Genomic DNA, 21,827 nt, shown 5'->3' on the forward strand with positions numbered 1-21,827 from the left:
TGCAGGAGCAGAGCTGTGTTACACGTCACTGGGGATCTAGAAGGAGCCTCGACAGTGCCCATGTATTAATGACCCATTGTAATTAAGGCCACACAGGCTTGTCTTAACACAGCCCTCCATTCAGGTTAAATTTCTGTTAAACACTGATTAAGCCCCCAAAGATAAGAACTTTGCTCTTATGTGGGGTTGTTGCAGTCTCTGCACTTTATTGCTAAAGCTGTGGCAAGCAAGGGAAGTCTGTGCTGCTAATTCTAAGTATATATGTTCTTTAGCTCTCTCCTCCTCACCAAGCCTTAAGCTTGTTGTCTAAAAATGCCCTTTACAAGAAGAAATCATGGTGCCACAGAGCTGATTTGCAGGTGCCCTGCTGTACGGGCTGCAGTACTCAGGTATTCCCTTTTCCTTTGAACATGAAAAGACAGACAGGTGGAGCCTGGGGTATTACTTGGTACAAAGCAAACATTTAAAAACCACCCAGTTTCAGGTCCTTATTGGTAACAGAAAGTGCTGTTTTCCAAAGTGCCATTTGACATTTAGAAGATTAACTGGTATTGAGTTCCTCTGTGAGTCGGGCTCCTGAGTATCTGAGTCACTTCTGGAAACCTGAGCTGGCCATATGTTTCACTTAGGCTTTGCAGCGCCAAGTGAAGCAGTGCATAAATACTTTGATGACTATAGTTTGTAGTACCTAAATTTAAAAAAGCAATTATTTCAACAGTCTGACACCTATTGGAATTTTCAGAAGTTCTGGGGCCTCGAAATCCCACTGCCGGAGAGAAAGCAGATGTGTTTGAAAGCAATCAGATTTTGAAAGGTGCTTGTGCTTTTGAAAACCCCAGAGCTACCCCATCACTTTTGGAAGTGAAACTAAGGTACTTCCATCCCGGCCAGACATCTGACAACAGAACCTGAAAACAAGGAGTATTTCTTAAAATAGAGTAGAAAAGTGAAATGTGACATGGTAGCATACATAATAGAAACCTATGCAAATTTGTCTATAGATTCTGAGAATGTGCATGGAGGGCACAGTTGAGACTGAAAATACGAGCATTTGGGACACTGGGGAGGCTGTTTCTGTTACCAGTTCAAACTGAACGTGGGAGGAATAGCAAGAATGACTTCGGGAGAACTTGGCATTAGGAGAAGAGCTCTGTTTTGAACTTGACAACAGGCAAGACAGAAGACTTGAGATTGAGAAGTAGAGGACGTAAAAGAATAGGTGGTTCAGAAGTCTGGCTTAGGAAGAGTGGTAGCAACGTTCATGAGATCATGAGAGTCAGGGAGCTATATGGGTCAAAGCAGGGGGAGTGTGAAGAAGTAACCATGCCATTCAAATGGAGAAAGTAAGAGAGGACATGCAGGGACGTGCTCAGAGCTGCCAGGTGGAGCCGCAGAGGGAAGCAGGGCTGTGCTGAACACGCTTCGGGAGCAGCGCATCACTGTGCTGCCTGCTCAGAGTGCCCTGGCTGGTGTCCATGCTGTCTGAGGCGGGAGGGGGAACAGTGAGCAGGGAGACAGCTGAAAGTAGCCAAGTTAATGTGAAATCGATAGTCATGTTTGTTCTTGTTCTTTTCTAGTGTAAGCAGGTGACAATCCTTATTCCCATCTTTCATTCTCTGCTATGTGACTTAGTAATAATAAACTCTTCCTTTAAGCTCAATAAGGATGTTCATAGAAATTTTTATTGCACCTCCTTTGTTTTAACTGGAGTTCAACAGTTCCTCTCTGCCACATTGTGAAACTGGGCCAAATAAACAGCAGAGTAGTCCATCCATCACTGCTTTAATTTTGTGCCTTGAAGGAAATGGCTACTCTAGGGAAACAGCACACGATGCAGTTTGAACAGCCATCTCCAGGCCATTTATTATCAGGGGAGGCCCATAATAAGAGCTCCCTGTTCTCTGGCCCATCTTCATAATGTTTTAATACCCAATATTATTTGGGGACGATCTCCATAACTTGTCATCCTCCCTCCTTTTCAATTTGATAGTGAATTTGATGCTGCTGAAAAGTGGCTGTTTTGAGAGCTTTGGAAACTGTAGAGTTTGTTGATCAAAGACATAAGGAACATAACTTCTTACTGGTCCTCCCCTGTGATATTTCTTGACCAGAAGGACAATAAAATCCAGAAGTCCATATAATTTTGAGCACTACATTGTTTTTTTATATTGTGATGCTTGATGGGAACAGTTCTATTGTGATGCCATTGCATTTTGTTATGACAAAAATTTAGTTGGCAAATAGCAGCCAGTGCTCACTCTTACTCCAGGATCCAGATAACATGGATACATATTGCCAAGGTTTATTACAGTAATGTGCCAGTGGAATCCAGACAGAACGGTCATCTGAGTCTACCTGTGGTTCATTTTACTGCATACAGGTTGTAGCTGGTTTTCCTCTTCACATGTCCCACACCAGTCAGCCTGACCATATACAAAGTCTTCAAAAGGTACGACTGAGAGAGAGCATGAATACATATGGATACAGCTGTGGATAGAAATCTTTTTGTAGGAAGCTGTGGGAGCTTTATTGGGTGTGTCACCATTTCTCTTTCTCAAGAAATATGTCCTACTTTCAGAATTTAAAACCTTTTAAGCTACTAGGTTTTGTTTAAAGATGGTACTACATGGGGGTTTTTTCTAATCCATTATGATTAACCGTGTATTGATTGTTGTTAAAGAATTTGTAACAATGGAAAGTGGTCAAGTTTTATTCCTGCAGCTGGATTTAAATATCCATCACACTTTCTGGATAAGATGGAACCAGACCTGTTAATGTGACAGTAGATGCAAAAATGCCTACTATGTAGCCTTGCTGATTTCCTTTATAATAATGTCAGTGTACTCAAAAGCCTCAACCACATAGTAGGCAGAGCTCTGCAAAATCCTCAGGACTCAATTTAAACATGTGCTTATTGTTTGTGTCCTCATTTTTCCAACGAACTCCTGTATGACCTTGGGCAGGTCACTTCATTTATCTGTTCCCCAGCCTGTGTATCATAAAATAGGCCAATAGTACTGTACGCCTGAGAGCTGTGAATAAAGTTCTGTCTGAAAGCAGGGAGAGAAACGTATTGCTATTGCTGTTAATATTACATATCTATTTAAGTAGCATGTCCTTATGGTCTCGTGCATTGTATCAGTAGACCCAATGAAGGCAGCAGAAGTGTTTACACATTGGAAGTGGTTTGCTGGACAATGGCCAGAAAATAGGGGTGAACCTATCTGTAACTAGTAGATATTCCCTGAGGCATTTAGCAGCAGGAGTTATAGTTCAGAGCCATGTCAGGAGGATGGATAGATATATAAATAATTGTCACAAGGATTTAAAGTCGTGCAGGAGGCATAGTCTACTTTGCATGTAAACAAAATGCAGGTCTTGAGGGAGTCTGTGTCTCTGCTAAATCTACTCACGTATAAATCCTCTTTTTTAGGTTTTGTATTTTGTAATCATTGTAATTTAAATTCAGCTACAGTTCACAGGATTTGCACATTTTACTACCATTAAGGAAGTCAATAGGAGCTGTGCATCCCACTGGCTGTAGCCACACTTCAATAATTAACTCCTTTCCCATCTCCTAAAGCTGAAGTCAGGCACAGCGACAGTACTTGAGACAGCCTTTGAGAGCATTCAGCCTGGAATGTCCCCATGTGAGGGACAATTAATTCAGCCGTATTGTATTTGCCTTCTTATGTCCTCCTCTCTTTCCTGAGACACTATGCTGCTGGCTTTGTTGTTGCTGGGCGCGCAGCCGCTTCTGCGGTTATCAGCAGGTTGGCCCATCCCCTGTTAACTCCTGTGCCAGGGGACCAGCCTGCAGGGCAGCATGGTCCCTGAACCCCTTGATCTCCTTCTGATGTTTGTTTAGCATCCTGCCCATCATGCACATTGCATAGTATTAACCAACTGTATGTGTTCTGCCAGCTAAACAAATTCTTCAGATCAGATTCATCACTGAAACAGAGTGGTACTGGGAGATGCATCCCCAGATGATAAAGCTTTCCACCAGGAAAATACTCCATTCTGCTATTATCCCTTTTTGTAGTTTCTTCAAGTGTTTGCATTTTATGTTGAGAAAGTTATAATTGTTTTGTAGTCAACAGCTTTCCAGGAATGACAAATGTTGCTTTGCCCATTGAAAAGAGGAGACAGATGTTCCACAGAGCAGGATAAAGAGGAAAACACACAGGCCTTTACCAATCAGCCATGTTTGAATTTTTTTCCCTGTAGTTAAAAGCGTAGAATATTACTTCACCTCAATCATCCCTGCTAAGTATTATGATTGCAAGAAAGGGATCCTTAATATCCCTGTTACATGTGGAGCATTTTATTAACTCAGAAAGGCACTTGGTGTTGACTTTTTTTTTTTCCTCTTGGAGGAAATAGTGAAATTTGACAGGTAATTTTGTAAATGAAGACAGTAAACAGCTGTTGAGGATGATAATGTCTGAGTGGCTTTGTTGTTTCTATGAAAACTTAGTTACACTCATTTTAGATTAATTTTTTGTTGTCTTCTGTTAAATGAGAATTGCTTACATGGCTGCTTCAAATGGAACCTTGATTGCTTTCCATCTACTGCCAAAACTATAAAAGATCAAAAAAAAAAAAAATCAAATGCATAAAAACATTTATGAGCAGTGATACAATAAATATGTGCTATAGTGCATTTTAATTTGATAAATTAAAGTTTTGCTATGCAGCAGTTTGTGTTCATGTGTGAGAGAAGCATATACATTAGCTATTTAAATTCAATACTGTGTTAAACAGCACTAAAAGCAATTCTGGCTGCTATTGGGAGCTTTTGGTGTGGTATTATGAAATTTCCCCAAAGTCTGAGACGCAGTGTGGGAGAAATGAAATGAAATGAAATGTACTCATGGAAAAGGAAATGCAAGGTTAGTCTTGCAGCAACCAGAGATTTAGGAGATAGAGCTTCAGTTCACACATCACCCGCAGGTTTGCTGTGCGAGCTTTGTGTTCTGCCCCGGAGCGTGGGGGAAGGCGCAGCCCTTGCAGGCTGGGCACTGGTACGAGGACTGGGGCCAGTTTCTAGCTGCTGCAGGGTTTTGGTGCGATCTGTCACTCTGTTTTCTCTGGGCTATATTTTTTTCCATTTATAAATGGAACTAACAAACATCCTTTTACTCTTTCTTGTTTGTGTTGTCTGAGTAGGCTGCAAGGTCTCCTGCTATGCAAAACCATCTCCTACTATGTAATATACCACTTAGCACAATGGTGTGCCAGTATTCAGCAAAATACTGTAAAAAGAAAGAAAAGAAAATATTTACAAAGAGTCTAAGCCATAATTTAGTCCTGCTTTGAAGTATGTTAGAGGCATTTAAAGCTTCTCTTGACTCTCTGCATATGGATGATTTCACCCACGTTGGGTATTTCTTGGAGTCTGAGAAAGTGGTCAGGTTCTAGTGTTTGCGAGTTCACAGAACCATCCGGCAAGTGTGAATGAAGGTCATTTGTTTTGTTTGTTAGATCATACACTTAATAACACTTGAGTCCTGTTATGACCTTTTGCATAATTTTGTTTTGGCATAAATGTCAGGAAATGCAGCCAGGAATGAAAATACTGATAAATATATTGCCAGGATTTAAACTGTAACTTTGGCTTCCTGGAGAACAGATATTTAGACAGCCTTAATAATTTTTGAAATGTTTCTCATCACCCAGTCCTTCATATAAATACTTGAGAAAATGTTTCTAAATGCACATCATTTTCCCTTTCAAGGCTTCACACCATGAAAGGTGGTGTTCAGGAAGGGAAATCACTGCCTCTTTAACAAATTGGTATTTCAAAGTTCACCCCAGAGTCATTTTTTATAGCTTCTTCACCCAAAAAAAGTTCAACTCAGCTGTGCCAATACATTTTGAAGGAGCTCCTGTTTTTCTTCTATTGAGCCAATTCTCTTGACAAGCTTAACAGAAGGAGAGGCAAGACAAATGTCTGGTGTGAGATCATACAGTTAGTCCGTGACCCCAGAAAGGGCTTTGACACTGACTCTTATCACTAGAGCACGTGGTGCTTCTGCAAGCCAGCGGCATGTAGCTGGGGAGATGCTGCCGCTTAACCCGGTCAGCAGAGCCTTGAAGTAGGGAGGGAGACAGGGGCAGCAAGCAAGCAGGAGAATTGTCTGCAAATAGAAGATCTGATCTGAATCCCCTTTGGCAGTGGTCCCTTGCGTGGAGAGGGCCCAGGGCTGTGGTTAATATCATAGGAGGCTGACAGGAGATCTTGGCTAGCTAAGGACAACATAAATCTGCTGTATAATTTGAGAACTGAGAGTGAGGAAGGGAAGTAGGTGTCATTTAAGCTTGACAAATCCAGCCTGTCCAACATGTTTTCCTGTGTCTCTGTTACTTCCCACTGTATATATATGTAGACACGCATACACACAGCATTTCATTCACAAGTTTGATGTTCTCAGTTCTTTGGCTTCTCATAGATGCTTTTGTGCTTGCCAGTAAATTGCATCAGTGATTCCAGAAGCCTTCTTTTTTTTGGTCTGCTGGCATAGGTAGAACATGGAAGTAGTGTACGGTAATTTAATACAGCTGGCTAAGATATTCTCTGTTTCTTCTCTTCCCTTCCTCTGTCCATTTCACCAAGACATTTTCATTCTGCCAACCAGGTCACCAGCAAGAGGAATCAAATAAAAATCCACTGATGTCAGGAAATAATGTCAATTTACACCACATGACATCTACTGAGAACGAAGAGACAATCTCCGATAGCCTAGAGCACCTCTTAGTTCCCAGTATTACCTTAGACACAATTTTGTCTTTATGTTTAAATACTTGGAGCTCAGTATTCCTGTAAATCCCTTTTTCTATATTCAAAATGCTCCATCTGCTTTGGGAAATCCTTTAAATTAGTCATAAAGGCCAAGTCTCTTGATAGAAATAACTGAATAGCACAGACATCCTATCTGTAAAAATAACAACTGACTTCCTAGTGAAACGTAATTCTTGGAAGAGTTGGCAATGCTGCTGAAAATTATTAAGAAAATACTTGTCTATTTTCAGAAATCTTTTAGATTGAATGTCATGTACAAATGAGCATGTTTAGAATGCATAATGGAGTCTGAAGACCATCCCATTCAGAATCCATTAACCTCTTTCTTTCTGGTGCAAATTGTATATTCTGCAGTCAGCAACAGCGGGATGTTTGCAGCTATTTATAACCTGTATGTGACAGTTCTGTGTGTACCGTGTTGGCTTAACACTGCTCCCACACCAGAGCAGCAGAGCTGAACACCCCTGCAAACTCAACTCTTAATGTCATATTGCTCTACAGAGATTTTATCTCTGCATTAGCCAGAACTTAAAATCTCTGGAAGTTTTTGTTCAGGGATTTTAGCATGAATCCCATTGAAACACAACACCTCTGTTTCTGTTCTAATATTGAGGCACTTTATTGATCAGGATATTTCAGGTAACCTGAACGATTCAGGTCACTTCAGCTACAACTATTGTCTTATTCTATGTCAAAAAAAATTTGGGCACGAACATGTTCTTCTCATGGCTAAGCATGGACAATCACTCAGCCATGTGCCTTCCTGAAATCTTTGAAATAATCCCCAGGCAAGGAAAGGGTTACTGTTTGTTGTCCAGTCTTTTGCAGCTTGATGCTGAATAATCTGCCAAGTGATGCTAAAGCACAGGGCTTTTTTTCACTTTTCCCAAGTGAAAGTAATGACAAAGGTGCAGAAGAGAGGAGAATCAGACTGTGACCCCAATTCATTGAGCTGGGGGGGAAAGAGACAGCAAAAGGAAAACCCATCTCATATGCAGTGCAGTCAGGTCATCTCTGGGAGCAGAGCATTACTGGTGGTGGAATATTCAATAGCAGCCTGTAAGCAGCTCTCTACTGGTGGAAAAGGTCATCTCTTGGTTTGCCTTGGGCATCAGAAAATACTTTGAAATTGCCCTGGCTTCTCTAAGCTGACAATGCTGCTGGAGAAGGTGCCTGAGGGTACAAGAGAGGTGACAATGGAACAGTGGCCCCACTCCCATCAAAATCAAAAGCAGAACACTGATTGACTGGAGTGAAGGTAAGGTCAGGACCGAAGTGTCGCATGTAACGTGTTTCAGCATTGTCATCATACTGATTTTTCAGACACAGGAGAACGGTTAGCAGTATTCACTGTACAGCTTCAAGAGTTTTGAGAGATGTTGACACAAATTTTAATAGATGGATCATTTCCTGCACACTATGGTTTCTGTATTTAAAGAAAAAATGCCGCATGCTGCGGGGAATAATAATATGACCATGATTCACTCCTTTTATGATCTTGTTCTGAAGGAGATGCATCTGACGGGTTGCTACCCCAGGAAAATCGAACTAGATTAAGGGTCTGTAGCTGGGAGGAGGCTGGAAGGGGCAAACTCCTTTATATTTGTGCAGTTAATTTCCAAGACCACCCGGTCTAGTTGGCTGTCATCCTTCCCCCTTTTTAACCTTCTTTTCATATTGCTCCTGCAAGGCTGCTTTATCATATAAGAATCCATGACAGTGTTCTTGGATGTTCTCTGCTTACAGCCCTAAGTGCGTTTTCCCATTGGCAGTTCAGAGAGTACAGCACAGCTTGGGCTGACAGTCGGCTAACGGTTGTCTTTAAGAATTGTCTCTTATCTTGCGTTCACACAGCTGTGGAGTCAATTCTGCTGGTGTTCTCCTACAGGAGCAATTAACAGGTGTAGGAAATTTTCATAACATGCAGACAAAGGTGTAAAATGCATTTGAATTACCATGGTTGAACAGCATGCTGAGATGAACCACTGGGACTCAGCCAAGTGCTCAGCCGTACTTCGGCCATGCACAGCAGCGTGGCCCTTTGCACTCATAAGGCCAGGCCTTCTGACCTGAGGGTAAGGAAGAAATTGCTAATGACATCTGTAATTTTTAAAATGTCTGCTGGCATCAAGCTCTTGCTTCCCGCAAAAGTAGTTGAGGCAGGATTACAGGGGGGGCAGATTGGGCCAAGAGGTGGCTGACTGACAAACTGATAGGATGTGAGATCTAGAGATGTAGTAGAATTAGCGAGTAGATACTACTGATCCAAATTAAATCTTGTTAATAAAATGAAGCAAACCTTTATGCATGAAACTTACACCATTTCTAGTGTAAAGTGCAGAGTCGGATGGGAGCATTTTTCTGAAAGTAAACTTTGCCCTTGGAAACTGGCAGGGGACCTGCGCATGTGGCACTGTCACCCCTGCAAATCGCATGGAGCTCCTCGCCGCCTGTGAGCACTGCCCAGGAGAGGAGGACTGTGAATCTGGCAATGTACAATTTTGCGAGGATTTCCCTGTAGGATTGATTTTCTACTCTTTTCCGGTTCCATTTTCACTTAGGGAGAAGATAACCCTTAATTTTAGTTTTGAAATTAAACTGATTGGACTTATCTGCTGCTTAGATGGAAGCAGCAGCAGGAAGCCAGCCTGTGCCTCAGGAGCGAGCTGGCGGGCGTCCTCCTTGTCTGAGCGCAGCTCTGATACGCGGGTTTGTGTAGGACCCATTCACACGGGGGTGAATGTCACCCCACGTGGCCACCCATCATCAACCTCCACCACTCCCTCCTGTGCATCCCAAATAGCTATTTCAGGCCTGTGCTGCCATCGGGCTGCTGATGACTGATTATGATTTCATAAGAAATAGCGTTATCACAAGTGCGTTATCTTAAACCTGTATGTTCCTTGTGGCCGTGATTACTCCTGCTTCCTTGTGCTCGCTCTCATCTCGCCGAGCATTGTACCACTAATCCCACGGGCACACCCTATGTGTGCAGATGAGCTTTTCCTGTTGGATTTGCATTTCTTCAGAGCCTTGGAAAGCTGGACTTTCATCAGTCTCATTCCACCTGCCTGATCAAGCAAAGTGTCGAAAGTCGGCAGAGAGCAGGAGCGGTGACTAATATTGTTGAAGATTTCTGTAACATAGGGAAGGCTTGTTCTTCAGATTCTTTTTTCCCTCCTTTTGATACTGTCTCCTAAGTGTCATTTGTATAATTACACAGAAACCTATTTTGATTTGTCTAGTGCAGAAAGGCATAGAAAGAAGTGTATAAAAAGGCAGTAATGATTGGAAAAAAGTCACAGCAGATTTTTAAATCTTTGCTTTGGGCTGTGAGACAAATGGATAACTATATGGTGCATAGAGATTCGGTGCTAGGCTCCTGTTTATTACTTTCTGCTATAAAAAACTCGCTGTTGTTTAAAGAGCATTCCTGATATCATGCAGCCTATGGTTCCCCCTAGCACTCCTGCACTCTTCCTGGGGGTCAAGGTAAGAGGAAAACTTTTTCCTAGCAATGGAAAGTCACCTCTACAGAGCACGACGTCTCTCAAAAGCCTCATCCAAATCCATTGTGTTTTCTTGCTTTGAATTGGGGCCTGATTTAGGGAATTTGAAGCTGAGACTTCCCAACAAATTAGACAGCTAGTTTCTAATTAAGGTGCTGTAGGGAAAAAACCAGATTCGGACAGAACCAGAGATGTTATAGTAACTTCAGAGTTGCTCTTGGAGTTTATCTCTAAGTGTTTTGTCAGTCGAGTAGGCACTTGCTTTTCTCACAGGCCATTTAACATGAGGATCGTGTCTCCTTCATTTGTCTTCTTGAAATATTGAGGACACATTGCTCTTCATGTGGCTGACAGTCAGACAGGAACGTCTGCACTCTGCCTGAAAACTGATGTGTGCTATCAGCTCTTAGAAGAAACATTTTAGCTGCAAATACAAACATTCAGTCCTCATCCAATGAAATCTTTAAAAAGTAGCTGGCATCTCCTAGAAACTTTGATTAACATTTTGCTTAAAGACAGTTTTTCTACTAGAGCAAACATCTTCTGTATTACCCTGCTTTTTCATTCTATTAGGCAAAAGTGTCAGATACAACTGCCAAGAAACAAAGATCCAGGACTTCTTTTCTCCGTGCAAACACACCTGAAGTCTCCATCCTGCTGGTGACAATGTCTTCATTAGTAATACAGAATGACTTCACTTTTTGTTTAACTCCACCCTAACACTGCACTGCTTTTGCCCCAGAACTTTCTTTTTTTCTCCAAAATGAAATATTTTTTATTGTGAAAATTACAACTTGCTTCAGGAAACCAGAACATTTAAAAAATTAAAACTTTTTTGAATCAAAACTCCGATGATTGCAATTGTAACATGACTTTGTAATGTTGCAGTGGGAGAGAAGTCAATGATAAATACATATGGTACCCTCGATACAGTAGACACAAGGAGAAAGAAAAATACAAATATCCAGAAGTGAAAGGGTGAACTTGCTAGGGAGATGCTGAATTATGCAGAAATCCAAACATAGATAGTCGGTGTAATCTCAAATCTATCAGCCTTGACAGTATCCTTTTAAATGACTCCTTAAAAATGTTAATTGCACATCATAGGCACTTCAGCAATGACATTTCTGCCATTGAATGTCATGGGGACATTTTTCCTTTTATTATCCTTGAGCAGGAGAAATGAACTACCAGAGTTAGCCACCAAGTAACTGTATCATGAAATGTAATGGATCTACCTTCAATATTTATGTTGGTTCTGCTTTTAATAAGCTGCTTTTTAAATTCATGAGTGAGAGTGGTGGATGGTATAAGGAAGGCAACATTGTTACACTTTGCTTTATGAACTGTAAGATAAAGGTTTGTCTATCAGACTTTCAAAACTACAGATGCTGAAAGCCCTGGAGTCTATGATTTTTGTAAATTTTAATAAGAGCTGGTTTATAACTGCAGACTGAAGAAGTTGGTCACATTTTTGTCTTGTTTCTCCAGGGTACTCAGTATCATCAGCTCTCCGCATCATGTTTTTGTTTTAAACATGCAGAACAAAAGGGAGGGGAAAAAGAAAGGGAAAACAGACAGGGAAGAAGAAGGGAAAGGAAAAGTGGAATAAAAAATCCCAGCAACCGACTGCTGGCATTTTAGGATTTTCCACTGTGAACTTAAAACAGAGATTCCTTGTCTAAGATGGCTCCTACAGCTTCCTCTCCCTCTTTGCCCCTTCAGGGGAAGGAAAAAGGGAGAGAAATAGTTAATAGCTAAAACTTCCTTTTTCTTGCTATCTAATATATTGCCTCTGTCTTACTTTAGGAAATTTCCCTCCCTATGGCGGGGTTTTTGGACATCGCTCAGTGTGGGATGTGTTGCCTTACTGTTTTCCCCATCTCAGTGGAGTTCTTTGATCAATCTCAGTGTGCACCTTACCCTATGATCTTCCGGCTTTGGGTTCGGGTTTTTTCCTTTCATATCTTTTGAGGACAGATTTGGCAAACTGCGTGCATAACGTACATTAGGGGTATTAAACATATGTTCTTCCTGGATATCTAAACTTATTTTTTTATATATATAGTCACCATGTAGTAATAGTCAGCCTGAGGATGCCAAAATAGTGAATTGGGGGATAGAAGGTTTAATGTGAGCAACACTTTCAAAATGCCCCTCACCCTCCCGTCCTTCCCACTTCTCTATGCACAGCCTTGGTTATACAGTGCTTCTCACAGTTTTATACTATAAACTCTCAATGCACTGCAGCAAAGCTATGCCAAGAGATGGTAAAATATTCCCTTGCAAGTTTGACCTTGCAAGATCATACTGCATAGTTGCAGTTTACAGAGATTGTGAAAGAACAAAATATTACTGCTCAGCATTGTGATGATAACTTTTGGACGTATGTACTCAGAGTGGACCAGTCTTTGCAATTATTCAGGACGGTGTTCTGAAGTGTAAGTATACCTGCAAATAATCAGTACATCCAAATTAAACCACTGTACCTGACTCTGCTCTTCTGTCAGTTTTTGCCTATGTCATTCTCGTTGACGTGGAGTGTCAGCTGAGCTCAGTATTTATCCTGCTGTTACTGCTCAGACTGCCTTTTCCTTAGACTAGTTTGGGTTTCTGCTTTACCCAAACTGTATTTTACTTTAGCATAGTAAAGACCATGTGAGCAGCATACAACATTAAAGAGAATTTACAAGAAAAGAGTACGATTAAAAGAGTATATCATATATTCTACAAATGCTAATAAGGGGACTAATATGATCTGAGACAGGAGATATGACCTGAGACTGGGGAAGAGGAATGTATTCCTGCTGCAGATGCTCCTTAGTGAAGCTTGCAAAAATGTATTGACTTTCTAGAAATAAAACTACTTCTCCACCTTCCCCAGGCTGGTACTGTCTAGCTCTAGATTGTACACAGCATTATTCAATTCCCTGCAGCTTCTAGTCCAAGGGACTCTGCACAAACCGAGTTTGCTCTGTGATGAAATTGCAGCTGTTGAGCTTATTTCTCAAAGGACACAGCTCATTTCAAGATCTTTTACTCTTTATTCAAGCAGCTTCACAGACACCTAGAAAAGCTCTTCAGCTAAATTGGAGGTCTCTTCAGATAGCTACCACCAACCAGTTGTTGCTTATTGCTTCTAAGCTGAAAAATCCCTTTACCTTCTTTGTGCACTTGAACTTGAAGAGCTGCAGTCTTGCCCACATGGAATGTAGGGGAGAGCATGGGGCTGTCACCCACAAGCTTGACTTTTCATTGCCCCATGTGGGCAGCAAGTTTGAAACACTACTTTAGTTCACTTTTGGCTTATTTTCTTCATTGTTTCACCATAATATTCAACACTTACTTTTTTTTCCTTTACTGTGTCATTAAACACGTGCTTTCTTTACATCCATTGCCTCTATGAAGTGCAGGTGTTTTACCAACTTTCCATGCCTGGTGAATGGTTAACTTTCTAGGTGTTTTTCCAGTAGGCACGTGCAGCTACCCTGTTGAAAAGAAATGGGGATTTTTATGCACAAATATGCCCAAAAGCAGGTAGGCTAGCAGAACAGTAAAAAAAAAAAAAAAAAAAGAAATTCAAAGTTAAAACTATAGGTACTGGAATCTGAAGATACCTGACTTGTAAATTAGATGAGCATATCACACATCTGATTTATATATGCAGTTACAAATAAATATGATTTGTCTTGCCACCTTGATTCATAATTCAGTTTCATCTTCAGTTTGTTTCAAAACAGGTGCAAATGCCTGATACACTTACATCTACGTGAGCAATACCTGGAGGGAAGTTATGCGTAGCAGTCAGCAGTTCGGCTGCCTGTCTTTCTTTGATCAACATGTCATTTTGAGGGTATAACCGACCACAAGCATCTGGCAGAGTCCGGTAGTAGTAACCAGTTATTGCAGAAACCAACTGGTTACGTCAACAGCAACTGGCACATCTTTGGTGGAAGGGGTGGCCTGCTTGGGGCTACTCCAGTAACCAGACCCTTCTACATCTCCGTGCCATTTGGATCATGCTCTCAAAATCCCATTACTAATCGTGTGTACCCTGACTTTTGTATATCCTCCCAGAGGATACTGGTTTGGCACCTGGGAGTGCATGCTCAGGGAATTGGTGAGCTGTCTCTTGCGTCGTGCTGCACTGTGGTATCTGCAGGTAGGGCTTGGTATGAATGCCAGTCACAAGTGGAGACTGAAAGAGGAGGCTGAGTCCATCTAACTCATAAATGGATTTAGGAAATGGAGTGCCTTGTTCTGTATCAGTTCCAGGGGTACCGTTGCTTATAAATGGAGTAAAACAGACATGCAAGGTATTTTTAATCAGAAAATCTGTTATATAGGCAGCTCTTTCAAAGACGTTCTCCTGTCTCAGTGTTTTACTGACTGTTCCCAAACTATTAAAGCAAGCAATTAAAAGCGAATGATAAAGCATGCTTTTGTGTATTTGATCTCATCTTGCTGCTTTTAGCAGGCTGAAAGAGCCATATAATCTAATGCTGATGATCGGGATGGTTCTGACTTCCATTCTCCAGTGGAAAGCACTGGGTTTGAAGTGGATCTCTGGAAGTCTCTGCTCAGGGTCTCCTTTCCAGTGGTGTCCCTTGGAAGATTTTCAGTGCTTACATATTTGCCGTCTCCAAAATAGGAAAATACTGCTTGCTTACAGTGATTCTGGAGGGATTCCAGTGCTGAATGAATACTAAGTAGAAAATGTCCTTCTCAGAGGCAGGAAGAGATGATGAATCACTGCAAAAGCTTATTTCTTGACCAATCTGCCTATGTATTTTGTTATCTGAAATTATAATGAAGATATAGCAGGTTAATATCTTGTGCAAACTGAATGGAAGATGAAATAAAAGTGGGAGATGATGATAGCTCTAGTACTGGGATTTGCACGTAGCCTTTACATGATGGCACCAGTCTGAGGCAGAGGGTCGCATGCCTGCTTCCTTTGGGACAAGGGAAAAATCAATCTCATCTACCTTGTGCCTGGATGTGATGTAGTATCAGGGAAGACTAATGAGCCTGCTATGTTGACTGCAGCATTTATTGGTGATTAGTGACTCTAAAAAAAGTGCTCTGCAAAGAAGGAAGAAATTGGTGAGTTATTGTGATCCCCAGTCAGGTCTCCCTCCTTTAGGGACTATCTCGTTCAGCTTTCTACCAGTCCAAGAGAGGAGCATTTCTGTTTTTCTGTATTCTTTATTAGCAACATGACTTTGCTGTTTGTTCTAGGATAGCAGTTAACATCACTGAGATTAGCATCTGTGGGCAAGGCTTGTACAGAGAAGTCAGGCACTGCTTACTCTTAAATTTTTGTTTTGGAGACTGGAAGAAAAAAGTATTAGTCACCTTGTTCAGCTGGGAAATAAAGGCACAGAAAAATCACACCCCATGTTATCTCTGCTTTATGCCACTCAGACAGTGCATATTTCACCAGGTAAGAATTTCTCTTGCAAGTGGGAGCTCTCAGCATAATGCAGCAGTTGAACCATGAGTGGTCTCCTGACTCTTTTCTATGTGGCTGAACCCCGCTGAGATCCAGCAGCTCAGGACCAAGGGTACTGTGTTCAGGTGCCTAAAGTAGCAGACAGACACCAAAGGGTTTTTAAAGCTCTATGATTCCTAGTTCCTATTGATTTTGTTTTAGCTGTAAGGATCTGTATCTTCATGTCTTGCCTGAGGTCATTAAAGGATGCTGTGGAAGAGCTGGAAGTGAAATGAGATTTCCTGTCCTAGTCCAATGCCTTCATCAAAAAGCTATGTTTTATATCACAGTTTATGACAAGAAAGCTAAGAAACCTTATTAACTAATCGTAACTCTCATCTGGCTGTATGAAGAAATCCAGTACAGCATTATATCATCCTTTTGAAGATACACATATATATGTTATGTTGCTTGGGAGTTCGCTAAGTTATACCTCGGGTATTTTCCTTTGAAGACCTTCATAATACTTTTAATGTGGTAGTTTTCCATGAAATTATGTCCTCCCTATCTATTAATTGACAAAATAGATCATCCTTTGCTTTCTTCTCTGCTGGTTTTATGGTTTAAAGATGAAAGCTAGGCTAATAGTGCAAAATCTGAAGTTTAAACTGCATTTTGTCTCCAGTAGTTGGCATTCTTCTTTAATTACTACATCCTTTGCACAGTTTTTCAGAGGGATTAACTTTGTAACAGCTCTGATTAAGGACCTGGTGGAAGAAACTTACATTAACCATTTGTACTCCATTTGATCAAGTGTTTCAGAAGGGAAATGGACAGCTTGAGGTCCCAGCAGTGGATATTACAGCATTTAGCTCATCGGTGACTGATTCAAAGCAGTCTGGGTTGCTGATGACCCACCCTTTGTTAGCATTGACTGTGTAAGTGAATCAATGTGTAAAAAGCTGCCCACGTAATTTTGTCATCTTTAAAGTCATCATCAGTCACACTTTCCAGATCAGGTTCTAATCTCTTTGTTTTGTTAGGTTTTCTTAATTGCTGTGATTCATCCTGATCCTAGGGTGTGTCCACTGACAATTGCCCAGTTATCAAATGTGTTTAGGAAAAGGTGCAGGAGGAGCAAGAAATTGAAAATTGCAGGAATATATGTCCTATACCCTGTTACAGTCTTTTCCAAGATGGGAAGAGGCATTGGTGTATACATCTAAGTGGGGTCAAGTAGAGATTGCTCTGAGGTCCAGTTTGACCATTGGCTGTTGATGGGAGTTTGTCTCTGTACCTGGTAGTAACATACTTCAATATATTAATTTCAGTGAAGAATAAGATGTGCAGTGTAACTCAGGGATAATGGGGTTTGTACTCTTCAATTTTTTATGTCATTTAGTAAGTGCTGATCTTGCATTAAGATGTCACTGTCAAACTGGGTAGCATTAAAGAGGAAAGAGTTGCTAAATTTTCAGCAGGTCGAAGTATTCTCGGATCCCTAGGCACTTTCAGTAAGAATCTAGTGGAATAAAGGATAGCTAAAAAATGTTTTTAATCTAGACTGTTTAAAATTTCTCTTTTGAGAGCCACTGTAATAAATCGAAATTATTGATTTAGCCCGTAGCAGTCCAAAGATTCACTCATTTAAATCGAAACTGCTCTATTACTCAGAGCAGTAACCCAGCGCTTTGAAATCTCTCATCAGAGACTCCTGGTCCGCACATGTAGACAGGCATTCAACAAAGATTTCCATTTGTTTATGGATCTTACATCAGTTGAGACCTCTGCACTGCTTTTCTTAGTAATTATCTGCCAGCTCCCACTGCACCCTGTGGAAGCCTTTGCAGTGCTGGGCTTGTGTTTCACTGTTTCTGGGCTCGGCTGAGCCCTGGCTGTGTGCGGCCAGTACAAGCTGTTCCAGCACTGACAGGTTTAACATCATCCCAGCTCTTCCTGGACCTCTGCAGAGAAAGAGAGTCTATTTTGCGTTGTGGCATCTGTGGTATTACCCACGTTATGAGTCTATCCATGGGCTTACGTGTGGATTGTGTCTATGTGATACCATGGTTTAGATCCCCTATGTTGAAGAGAGGGTTAAGTACAGCTTTTGATACAGCTGTATCCAGGTAAGAAAAATCTCCTTCCAAGGGTAAATATTTTTCAGGGCATTAAAGGTTTGAATGATCAGTAAATAGTTGCAAAAGAATGCTTAATATCATACCCAAAAATATTCTAAAATCAATCAAAAACCTTGGTTAAATTAACACTAGCTGATAGCAAAAGTGTGTGTTCTGGCCATGTAGTTGACAAGAGCTGGTGAGTTCCATGGCAGCTTCTCCCTGTGACGCTTCTGGTTTGCCTTTTATGCATTTTTTATTATCTTTCCATTAACAGAGTATTTCTGTTCCACCTTCTTTTTCTAAAACTCAGAGGTTCAGAAAAATTGAGCACTCCTCAGAAGCATTCACACAGCTTTGCAGCACAGTTCCTTCTCCTTCTCCGGGGGCAGTAATTTACTGCTAGCGTATGCCAGTAGTAAATTACTAACCCCATCACTAACTTGCTGGCTCAGCTGCTGTAACCAATAAGTAGCACCTAATCATTGCCCATCTGCTCCAGCAAAGGAGTAACTGTGGGTTCAGTGCTTCTCACTTACGCCTGTGTGCTCAGACCTGGAGCCAAGGTGGCTGTTCGTAGATCAAAAGGGAGTCCTTACTCCCTTGTGCAAGCGCATGGTCCAATCCAGCCCTGAATGATTAGCATATTCATAAATTAAAATAAATCCGAGGAGTGAACTGTCCCAGGGGATCTCTCAATCCAATCAAATTAGACTCATATATCTACCCCAGAGCAATTCCTTAGAAGCCCTGCCTTCCTGCAGCTTCATTTGTAAGCGCTACGTGCTGTGTACTTTAGGAAAGTTTGATAATTACTTGTTGTTCCGGCTGCTGAACAGTTCTAAATGTTAGATATTAAGGAATTGCTGTTTCAGTCAGTGAACAAGCTCTGAACATTAAATCTGCTTCATGAGAAGTTTTTTTCTCAGCCATTACACATCTCTGAAGGCATATTTTTTTTCAAGTGGATGCTTTACCAGCTGTTGATCATCTCTCTGTTTCTTCTGTATGAAGAGAGAAGGAGGAAACTGATGATGGCATGACATTGCATAAAGGCTTTATCACTGTGGAGGGGGACGGGTGCATTACTCACAAATGCAGGCGTTGAAATAATTATGCAGGTCATCCTGAAAAAGTGCCAATAAAACCTTTATCTTATACCATGCATATTTTTGGACATTTTTGTATCATGTATTTTACAGAAGAAATATTTTAGCAATGTTTTACAGAATTCCATAAAAGAATTTTGGTACCATTTTTGTGGTATCTCCACCACTACAGCTTGATACCTTGGGAAGAAGCAACCTGTCTTTGTCATGGACCAAGGAGATACTGGCTGAAGTAGCTCAGTGAGTGGTACCAAGTGCTTGGTGAGAACTGGAAAACCAAATTAAACAGGTGTTTTTGAGGAAGTGTTGTAAAAGGTAATAGCAGTGATTTCTTTCACAGAATAGCTCATCAATTACCAAAAAATGTGCCTCATGTACAGAATGATGTTGAAATTTAAGATGCATGCACTGAAGACCATTTAAGACTGGGATCACGAGCTGTGGTTCCCATTTCCATCGATAACAGAATGATGGTCCAGCAGTTAACAGATTTGGAAAACCACAAGTCAGTTCCTTACCCTGTTCCAGTCTTCCATATATCCTTGTGTGTCACATAGCCTCTCCTTCAGGCCTCATGTGCAAAATGGAGATAGCTGTGTCTGCAGCGGAATGGAGAAGAGATTTAGGAGTGTACGACCCTCAAGCCCCACTGCAACAGATGGTCCATAATTAAAGCATGGACAGTAAGTCCCTTATTTTAGTCCTAGAAGATCACACAGTGGCAGATATAACTGTCAGTGGTGGAGGAGTGATTCTGATAATTCTACATTTGGGAGGAAGGTGGTCGGTTTATGTTAGACTTGTTTGTGGTGGAGTTCAATGCTTCATGTTTATGGTGGAGTTCAGTGCTTCTTAGAGATACAGGCTGTTGTTTGTGGCTCCAGTGAAGATAACATTGCTGAGAATGCAACTGAGGCAATAGCAGTCAAGTCAAGTGCAGTTTACATTACAGTTGTGCATTTTGCCATGTGGTTCTCCAGATGTGTATGTGAGTTCATAATAGATTAAATAATGTTGACATTTTCTTTGATTGTGATGATCAAAGTCCATTGACCATCATGGACTTAAAATACAAATTCCAAAAGATGTACTAGAATCCTCTGTGCTGTTAGGTTGGAGTAACAGAAGAATCCCTTCACATGTAAACTACAGGATATATACACATGTATGAAATATGGAATACAAATACTGAGACAGTAACTTTAAAAAGCTGTGGCTACGCTGAGAGCTGACTAATCCCTGCCAGCCACATGATCCCTGGAGAGCTTCCCAAACGCGCCTGCATGTGTGCACACTAACTGTAGCCAGCCTCAGCTCAAGTTCCTGCTGCAGGTGATCTCAGGAACCATGTAGAAAATATGTGGTCACCTCATACTGCCTGGTTTTGACACTAGGACACGATTCCAAGGGTGAGTGGGTACACAGCTGTGGCCGCTCGCAGTGGTAAGCATGCCGTGGGGTGCTGCGTAGCAGCAGGCTGCCCAGAGGTTTTGTTCTTGGTATTTCCCCTGTGTAGCTCAAAGCCAGGCTGAGCGTGTGCTGCAGGGAGGCAGTACAGACAGTCATGAGCAGAACCCCAGGCAACCAACGCTTTGAAGCTGTCTGAAGAGCCGAGAAAATGGGGTGTTGTGCATCCAGAGCTGGGAGCCAGGAGGTGGTCAGCCCTCATGTGCGGCAGTGGGTGGGCTGGCGATGAGCTCTCCCACCTGCAGCTGCCCACCTAGAGCTCCCATCCTACCAGCAGGGTTGCAGGGCTTTTGTTGTAAAGCTATTCCACATCTGCTCAGAAGCTATTTAGAGAAGTGCAGACTTCATGATCAGGAAAACTTCCCTGACATACATTATCTCTTAGAACGGCTTTTATATGTGCAAAAATTTATTCTCTATTTATCGTAAGTGAAAGCACTGAGATAGTCAATCACATGTAAAAACTTTTTCTCTGTCAGTTACTAAGCATCAGATCTAGAAATGGTGAAAATAATGGCATTTCAGCTGTCATTAATCCAAGGCATAATTGTGCCTTTAACAGCTAAATGAACGCTGTAGCTCAGGTGATTCAGGTATCTTTGCATATAATCATGCTTTCAAATAAATTACGAAGTTCAATCCAGTATGTATTCATTTTGAGATGTCCCAGAACTGTGTAAACTACAGTTATCACAGTTGGCTTGTATTTACAACCGGTAAGATTTATTTAGTAGGAACTCTTCACACAGGAGTAGGCTGCTCTTGAGTTACGAATCGCGAAACCCATCCGTCTGTCACACCGCTACCCAAAGTCCCTCTTTAAATGCATGGAGGAAATGTACCACTGTTGCAGAAGTGTTACAATGTCTCTCCTTTGACACAGCAAGAAAACAGCAAAGATATAAATTTAAAGCATTAGACAGTATTAAGGCTTTTCAGAGTAAGCCATCCAAATGAAAACCCATAATCACAATAATAATTATCAGGGGAACACATTTGATTTCAAAGTAATCATGCAAAGTGAAGCACAGAATATGTCTTCAGTAATAAAAAATGGTGATTTCTGTTCAGAGGTAAAAAGAAAGTCTAGCACTTGAGAATGTAAGTGCTTTGTACATGATCAGCTCGTGATGGATTTTCTCAGAAATGGGCCTTCATGTATTGTGCATAAAAAAAGAGGAAAAATTGAAGCTGTTAGGTGATGAATGCATCCAAAGGTGTGATGCAGCTGGGATTGGGTTACTGAAGCTAGGAAGATGCCTGTCTTCCTCTTCACTTTAAAATTATTACAGCGTAGGGTTAGGTTGAAGTAATATTCTGTGAAATAGTAAGGCTTTCTACACTGTGGAAAGACATTTGGAAAGTTCCAGAAATGTTAATATA

At 41.3% G+C, this 21,827-nt stretch overlaps 1 protein-coding gene across 1 annotated transcript in view; it reads left to right on the forward strand.

Moving 5' to 3' along the window:
- Positions 1-21,827, forward strand: part of TMEM132C (transmembrane protein 132C) — a 222,386-nt gene that overhangs the window by 143,145 nt on the left and 57,414 nt on the right. The gene's annotated exons all lie outside the window — the stretch shown is intronic.

The sequence above is a fragment of the Falco punctatus genome (genome assembly GCF_963210335.1).
Source record: "Falco punctatus genome assembly, chromosome: 1".
Taxonomy (NCBI): domain Eukaryota; kingdom Metazoa; phylum Chordata; class Aves; order Falconiformes; family Falconidae; genus Falco; species Falco punctatus.